The sequence below is a fragment of the Cryptomeria japonica genome, chromosome 2, assembly GCF_030272615.1.
Source record: "Cryptomeria japonica chromosome 2, Sugi_1.0, whole genome shotgun sequence".
Classification (NCBI taxonomy): Eukaryota; Viridiplantae; Streptophyta; class Pinopsida; order Cupressales; family Cupressaceae; genus Cryptomeria; species Cryptomeria japonica.
Window position 1 is genome coordinate 230,899,358 of NC_081406.1, and position 9,267 is coordinate 230,908,624.

At 33.0% G+C, this 9,267-nt stretch overlaps 1 pseudogene; it reads left to right on the plus strand.

Annotated features, from left to right (window-relative positions):
- Positions 1-7,777: 7,777 nt before the first annotated feature.
- LOC131050169 (galactinol synthase 4-like) lies at positions 7,778-8,611 on the plus strand (annotated as a pseudogene).
- The last annotated feature ends 656 nt before the right edge of the window (positions 8,612-9,267 follow it).

Consider the following 9,267-nt stretch of genomic DNA (forward strand, 5'->3'; position numbering starts at 1 on the left):
TGTTAACCCATGATGAAATATTTGTAAATTTTAAGTTATAAATTATTAAAATGTATATATTAAAGAAAATGAGTTACATGAGAGAAAATTGATGAAATTGAAATATATGACAATTAAACATATAGATAGCATTAATTTATTTAATTATAAATTTGTGATATATATTTTATAAGAAATAGATTTGTTCTTGTCATTAGCAAAGTGATTCTTTTGAATTTACTTGTCAAGTTAAAATAAAATATTAATGAGATATATGTGAATTTAAAGAAGGAAAAGATGGAGATGAAGTGAAAATAAATTTGAAACATTATGAAGAACAAATATGTTCAATATTAGTTTCTTCAAAGAATTGATTACATGTTTTTTAGTGTGAAGTAGAGCATCTCTTACTATTGAGGACACCAACTATATTATAGAGGGGGAAATTTTATGTGACTTTTTTCCCAAGAGAATATAAAGTTATGAAATATTCCTTTAGAATTAAAAGAAACATAAAAATAAAGGATATTACGATCCTTTGATAACTAGAGGGACTAATAAAGAATGGTTATAAAATCCCTTTAGAAAGAAATTGGAGTGATTAAATTTTTTAAATAATTATTAAAAGGAAACTCTTGTGAAAGGGTGTGATGGTTTGGAATCATTCCTTAAATGTTGTATAAAATATTCATCTGAGACTTGAGAAGAGGGCATGTAGATCACTCAAGGAAGAAGAAGAAGGTGTCTTGGTGAGCTATGGGCTTGGATAAGGGTGTGCACCAAGTGTTTTAAATTCAAGCTACAAAGTACAACCAAGATTGTCCTAACTAGGGCTACTATGCATGTTGAGATAATACTACGGATCATGATGTGTTGATTCTTGGGAAGCATCTATGTGAGTTCTAAAGAAGAATTGGTTCCTCCTAGATGTTCCATAGCTATGAGAACCAATACCAATATAATCTTCTTCGAGTGAGAATAACCATTCCAAGTGCTTAAGATTCAAATAAGTATTGAAAGCTATTGAAGCTATAAGATATAGAGAATATTTTTTATATTTTTTGATGATAATATGATTGAATTATGTGGCTATGTTATATAATTCATTTTTTTAACTATTGACTTTAGAATTCTTTCCAAATTATATTACATGCTATAGTTTATATTGGTTATTACAAGTTTTTTTTAATAACATTACATATTTAAATGATCTTAACTCTAATATTTAACTTATTAAATCTATTGTTGATATTTAATTTAACTTTGGGAGAAAAGTGTCGTTACAAAAACCATCCACCACCTATCCCAAAAAATATTATTTATCATAGGGGTGCATTAGTTTGTGGGTTAGTGAACAATGCACACAAGTCATATTTAATTTTTTTTATTAAATATGTCTTAGGCAATGAAGTCAAAAAGTGGGTCCTAGGCCATCTTTTTTCATTTTTTCTTTGGAGATAATATCTTGATTTCTAATAAGTTAGGTTTTCTTTTAAATGTCTCTTAAAAAATCAAAGTTTCTTAATCCTTAGGACTATAGAATAATAATTTTAGGCCGTAGCTCCGTCCTGCCCTCCGGTTCCACTTTGATTTCTAATAAGTTAGGTTTTCTTTTCAATGTCTCTTAAAAAATCAAAGTTTCTTAATCCTTAGGACCATAGAATAATAATTTTAGGTCATACTATTGATGTCCCCATGGATCCTAATATTGTTGAGTAGTTTATTCAAATCAGACAATATCTTTATTCTCAAGAACATTCTTCATATTCAAAAATTTTACATAAAATTATTAATCTCTTTACTTGGATGTATGATAGTATTATTATTATTGATCCTAAAGTTGTGGTTCATAACATATTAGTTATGTATCCCAATATGCAACCTATTAAAGAAAAGATCCAAAAAAATGTATCTCTAAATGTCAGTTTAATGATTAAGGATGAGATATTTAGAGTCTTTTAAAAGTTAGCTTACTATTCACCTAGGATATTGAATATCATCATTGCCATTATATCTAATGGTCATATTCGAGTGTGCATTGAAATTTTTATTTAAACAAAGTCCCTCTAAAATATGGCTTTCTCTTTCCAAATATTGGTATGGTTTAGACTTGAAGGCAAGCCATGCCTTGCTCTCTTTCATGGATGAATTTTCAAGCTATAATTATATCCTTATTAATCCTTGTGATCAATACAAAAATTATTTCATAATCCTTTGTAGTATTTTTCTCTATGTTGTAATATCATTTAGTATAAATAATGCTAACATAAGTTACTAACTTGAATGCCATGAACCTTATCGTCCTTTAGTTCATCCATAACATTCTATAAGATTATATAATCAATGATTCTTTGGCTAGGCCATTTTTGTACCAAGATCTCATTCATAATATTCATCTTATCTTTGAACACCTTTGATAATACAACATGCAATTGAATCCCTTTAAGTGTTTCTCTAGAGTAGATGGTGGGAAACTTTTAGTGTTTATAGTATCGAATTGTGGCATCAAGGTCAACACAAATAAAATAGATGCTATCGTTAGCATGCCTCCTCCATGAAATATTTTTGAACTTATAAGTATTTAGGTGAAGATTTAAGGTATTTATTGATTCTTCACAATTACAGATTGAAACATTCCCTTCACACACATTTTTAAAAAGGATGTTGATTTTAATTGCAATGAGGACAAGCAAATGTCCTTTAATAGTATTAAGAATATTAAGAGCTAATCTCCGTATTCAAATTCTTAAACTAAATTTCACTTCACACTTGATTTGCTCTCTTGGATCAACATGACAATAAGAGTAGAGAATTTATTGCTCATTACATAAAATTCACTCTACTCAATTACAAAACTTAGTATTCTCTATTGGTAAAGCAAACATTCTTGCTCTCATATTTGTGACACATAAGCTAAGACATTACATTCTCCATGTAAAAACACATGTATTATTAAATTTAAACCCTTTTAAGACTTATCTCGATGCTTATCTAAACAGGTCATACTTCTAACTAAATTCAAGATTAAGTTTTTCTTTCAAAAAGAAATAAAGAGACAACTTATAGTTGATCATCTAGTTGATGAGCCTCCATTTTCTTTTCCTATTCCTAAATCCTTTACTAGCGAGCATATCCTATCTTTGGATAATGATCATTCATGGTTTAATGTCTCGTTCAAAGTATCAAGGCAAAACTTGATAGAATAACTCCTTTTTTGAAACAATAACACCAAACATACAACATGTTATATTTGCACTACACTATGCGAACAAGTGTCATATTAAGGGTAAGGGCACCATGATGGTGAACAATTTTGTGGACACCAACAAAAAAAGTCTAAAATGGATGAAACACTATCATATTTTTAGTAAATTCAAAAATCATGTACATGTTAAGGCTAAAACAATTCTAGCCAAAATGCATATGAGTTATTTTAATTAAAAATATCTACGGGTTTTTTGAAACAAAAACGCGATTGTGTTTTAAAAAAACTAAAACGTGTATGAGTTTTTAAAAATAGAAACATGTATGGGTTATTTTTAGTAAGGAAAACACATATGCAATATGCATACATTAAGTTAGATAAGGAAAATGGACTTAGGTGGCACTTCTTTTAGCATTCCCTTAGTTTTTCATTAGGATATTTACATTAAATATAATATTTAAGTATAAGAATATATATATATATATATAGTCAAGATCTGTTTGAGAGTGGTTTCAGATCTCTAGGTTGTTGAGACATGGAATAGCTAGGACTTGAACCTAGGACCTTCCATACGTTGCTGGAGTGGTCTACCACTGAGCTACTGGCCCCTCTTGGACCAATCCATCGTCGGTCCGGGTGTAGCTTATTTCCAACACCAACACCCCCCCTTAAGCCACACCTCTCGTGTGCTTGGGGCTCCTAGCCTGGACCTAGCTCTGATACCATGTTGAGACATGGACCAGGTAGGACTCAAACCAAGGACCTTCCATACGCTACTAGAGTGCTCTACCACTGAGCTACTGGCCCCTCTTGGACCAGCCCATCATCAGTCCGAGTGTGGCTTATTTCCAACACCAACATAGGCGTCATAATTCAGACTTATTCAAATTTCAATAATTACTAGGCTTCTATCATCATTTTCTTTCTATTTCTCTATCTCACACTCTTTGCTTTCCTTAAACTCTAGACTTATCTATTTTAATATTTCTCTCTTTGTCCTCCCTCTCTACCTCTCTATCTCACTCTCTCCTCTCTCCCCAAGCTCCAGATCTTATATTTTCTCACACAGTCAAATTTCAATAATCACTAAGGTACTATTATCATTCTTTCTATATCTCTATTTCACTCTCTTTGTCTCCCTCAATCTATAAGCCTGTATCTCTTACTATCACTCTCCCTCTCTCTCTCCCCCTATTTTTCTATATCGTTCCCTCCTCTCTTCCCAATATCTAAAGCTATGTCACTCACCCTTCTACTTTGTATCTCCTATCTCTTCTCTTCTTACCTCATGCACATTGTCTCATCTCTATCTCACCTCTCTCCCCCCTCCCTACCTATCTCTCATTTTCCCTCTATTTATCTCTATCTCCTCTCTCCCTCTTCCTACATACCTCCCCTCACTCCATTTACTTCTATACATCTCTCTCTCTCTCTCTCTCTCTCTCTCTCTCTCTCTCTCTCTCTCTCTCTCTCTCTCTCTCTCTCTCTCTCTCTCTCTCTCTACTTATCCCACTCTAAAAATTTCCCCCTCTCCCTCTCTCTATATACCTCTACATTTGTCCTTCCCTACCTCTACATATATCCCTTTCTCTCAATCCCTCCCTCTCTCCTTCCCTCTCTATTTCTCTTTATCCCACTCTCTTTGTCTCCCCTAAGATTTATACCTATATCTCCCTATCTCTCCCTCTCTCTACCTCTCTCTATCTCACTCTCCTCTCCACTCCAAGATCTAGACATAGATTTTTACCTCTCTCTCACCATTCTCTCCATATATACCTCTCTCTCAATCCCTTTATTTTTCTACATAGATCTCCTTCCCTCCTCTTTCTCCCCTTCTATCTCTACTTATATATATCTCCCATTTCCCTCTCTTTATACTTACACCTCCCTCCTTTCCTACCTACATTTATTTCTCTAAATAAATCTTTGTCTCACCATCTCTCTCTATTAATGCATCCCTCCCTCATTCCCTCCACCTCTCCACTTACCCATCTATTTATACTCTCTATATCCCCTCTCCCTTCATGTATTTATCTCCTTTCTCTCTACCCATCTATCTTCCCTCCTACTCTCTTTATCACCCCTCTCCCTCTCTCCACCTACCTCTCTTTCCAAAAATCTACTTTTATCTCCCTTAACTCTCTACCTCCTTCCCTCCATACTCTCTCATTACATGTTACACCGAGTTATATTTATTTCTCTATCTCTCATTTCTATCCCCATCTCTCCCTCTATATATCCCTCTCCATCTCTTGCTACCACTCCCTATTATATCTCTCTCCTCTCTTATTCTCTCCTTTCCTCTCCCTCCCTCTCTACCTATATCTATCCACCTATTGCAAACATAACTTGATCCTATTGGTAATAGAGCCTAGTTATCTTCTTGATTCAAAGTTTTGTTTTAGTCATGTTTGGATCTCTCCAACAAGATGCATAGTTGATTTTTAAGCTATCACTTCTAGATTGAGACCTTGGATGCACACACAACATTATTTTTTAAATGACCCACCAATTGATCTTACATACTGAATAGCCGTATACAAAATACTCCAAAATATTCCCTAATTGACCTTCCACACTTCTTTGACATACCCATTGCACACCAAAGTGTGATCACTATTTAATTATTTTTATGAAATGTGCATGGAAATGGACATTAACAATATAAAATATTAATATTTATTATAAATTAGGAGGACACAAATTTTAGTAATATTATTTTATTATAAAATATCAATTGTTCATGTTATACAAAGAGGTCAAGGGACTCATATCTCTAGAACTTGATTTGCTTTTTTTATTTGGTTTAGTGGGAGAATATTTATTTCATTATTAATAGCCACTTAAATTGGTAGTAGTTGTTACTAGTTTATAATTACCTTTTACTTGTTATGGGAGTTGCTAAATGTAAATGTGATTGGAATAGAAAGAACATGATGACAGGAAATATTTAGTGTGGACTCAAAGGAGATCAAAAGGAAGATTACCAAAAGGGTAGATAAGGCTACTACGTGGAGAGAGCATTAATTGAAATAAAATTTTCTAATTGTGTTACACATATTGATGATAATGCCCTAATTAGCACATATTTTTAGAAACTATTCATGATTTGTGGCTTTTCTTGAGTTTAAAGAGAAAAAAGTTTAAAAAAAGAAAAAATGTATTGGTACAACTTATTAATAGATTAATACAAGCTTTGAATATATTAAATGTGAAATTATTTTTTAAAGAGTTTATCTTGTATTATAATTGTACATATGTTATGATGATAATGCCCTAATTAGCACATATTTTTAGAAACTATTCATGATTTGTTGATTTTCTTGAGTTTAAAGAGAAAAAAGTTCTAAAAAGAAAAGATGTATTGACACAACTTATTAATAGATTAATACAAGCTTTGAATATATTAAATGTGAAATTATTGTTTAAAGAGTTTATCTTGTATTATAACTGTATATATTTTATGATGGTTTATAATTTTCTATTTATAATTTATCAATGTAAAATAATATCTTTTTAAAATTATTTTATTTAAATTATCTATAAATTAATTTATTTATTTAGAACTTATTTTATAGTTCTTATTTTTAAATAAGCGTCAACTCTAAAAAAATATCATTGTTGATAATTATTAACTGATAATTTAAAACTATTATAGGTATCTTAAATACATTTATTTAAAGAAATGCTAGAGATATCAATTGAAACTATTTTATTTATCTTAAAATTATTTTATTTTATTTTATTTTTATATCTATCTCCAACTTATAATTTTGATGAGGGTGTTTAATGTTTTATACGATATTTAATTTAAAAATATTATATTTATAATCAATATTACTATTTTGAGGTATGGATGACTATCAAATTTAAGCTAAAAGAACTTTTAACATTAACACACTCACGCTATTATACTCCACCCCTTGTTGTCATTGTAGAATGCTCCCAACATTAATAAACTTATTAATTAATTTTTTTTAAAATTAATGATAAATATCAAATTTGAACTTCAAAAGAAGTAATTGTTGAATATATTTTTAATTAATTAAACAACTATTAAATATATCACTAATTTCGCCGAAGGCGATTCTTATATGAAACGAACGGGCTGACTTTTGTAATCGACGGTCAATATCGCCTGAGTACTTTTGCCGAAAACGATCCTTATATGAAATGAACGGACTGACTTTTGTAATCGACGGCGGTCAATATCGTCTAAGTACTTTCACAGAAGGTGATCCTTATATGAAATGAACGGACTGACTTTTGTAATCGACGGTCAATATCACCTGAATACTTTCGCCGAAGGCGATCCTTTTATGAAGTGAATGGGCTGATCCTTTTATGAAGTGAATGGGCTGCGGTCAATATCGCCTGAGCACCGGTGCAAGACGATTCCAGCTGTTTGGACCGTCGGATGACTTTCTCACTCTACCATTGCGATTTGATGGGTAATACGGCCGACTGGAGCATTCATTTCCTGCGCCCGACGGTACACTGCATTTACCATCGAATATTGGAATGCGTTGTCCTGATTGATCATGATACATCAAAATTCAAATTGAGATTTTGGGTTTTCTTGTCTTGATTTGGAATGCGCATTTTGAGGAGTTCAGCAAAATGGTGTATCTAGATGCCGACATTCAAGTCTTCGAACGACATTGATAACCTGTTCGACATGTCAGATGGGTATTTCTATGCTGTCATGGACTGTTTCTGCGAGAAGACGTGGAGTCACACCACTCGATATAAGATTGGATACTGCCAGCATTGCCCAAACAAGGTGACGTGGCCTGCTGAGTTGGAGGAGGAGCGCCCTGCTCTGTACTTCAATGTCGGAATGTTTGTGTTTGAACCCAATAAATTAACCTTCGAAGGCATGATGGAAACTCTCATGTCAACCACCCCAACACGCTTTGCAGAGCAGCTATGTCATATTTGCTTTGTTTTATCATTGCAAATAGTGGTGCTTTTTCATAACCTGATGTTGACTACAGTAACCCCTGTTTCTTTGCAGGATTTCTTGAACATGTATGTTCAAAAGCAGCACAAACCCATCCCTTTGGCGTACAGTCTGGTGCTTGCAATGCTATTGCGTCATCCAGAGAACGTAGAGCTGGATTTTGTCAAAGTTCACTATTGTGCAGCTGTTAAGTCTTTGTTCAGGCCATATTATTCATGAAATGCGGGTTTTTAAATATTCCTCTGTTTAATTAATTTAAATTGAAAATTGGTCGATGAAAACCGTGGAGGTTCAGTGGTGAGGAAAATATGGAGAGGGAAGATATAAAAAGATTAGATCATAATTTGTGGGAGATATACAACGAAGAATTCCTGGATGGAGTGAGAAGATGTCAAGTGCAAGAGATCACTGCCAATGCAATGCCCAAGGCAACCAACGCATTGCCTGCTCCGCCCGCAGCTTGACCAGAGTCTAGACAAGTAGATCTAAGGTATTTTATTGTATACTCAAAATTGTGGATGGGGAAGAGTATTAATAGTCGTCATAGTTCTAATAACCGCCATCTTATTGTCATAGTGACTTCTTAATAGCCGTCAAAGTGAAAACACCATTAATAAATTTGTTTTGTACTAATAGCCGATCATTTTTTGTCATTTTTTGTTCATAATTGGCCCATATGTGCACCACTATTGGAACATATGTGCAAAACTATTGGGACATTTGTCCACAAGTACTGGAGATTTTGAGTGGACGGTTACTCGAACATCTTTAGTTAGGTATTAGGCGACACTTTGAAATGCATACTTTTTGACCTTTGTGCGCATGACTGATTCCACAATGTGCATCATTACTACCCAGAAGCCAGATCAATAGCTTTAAGCAGTTAAGTCGCATACGAAAACAACTAAAAAAATAAATTCAAAATCCGATGTACCGTTTATGGGTGCACGAAGTTAGCTATGATGGCCACTGGTGCTCTTCCCCTAGCTCTGTTAAGGTCGTGGACCTTTTGTTGCCCCGATGAATTTTTTTATTTTGTATTTTCAACGAAAACAAATTTGATTTGTATATAGATTGATTTGTAACAAGGGGCTATTATTGATTTGTATATATTGGATCT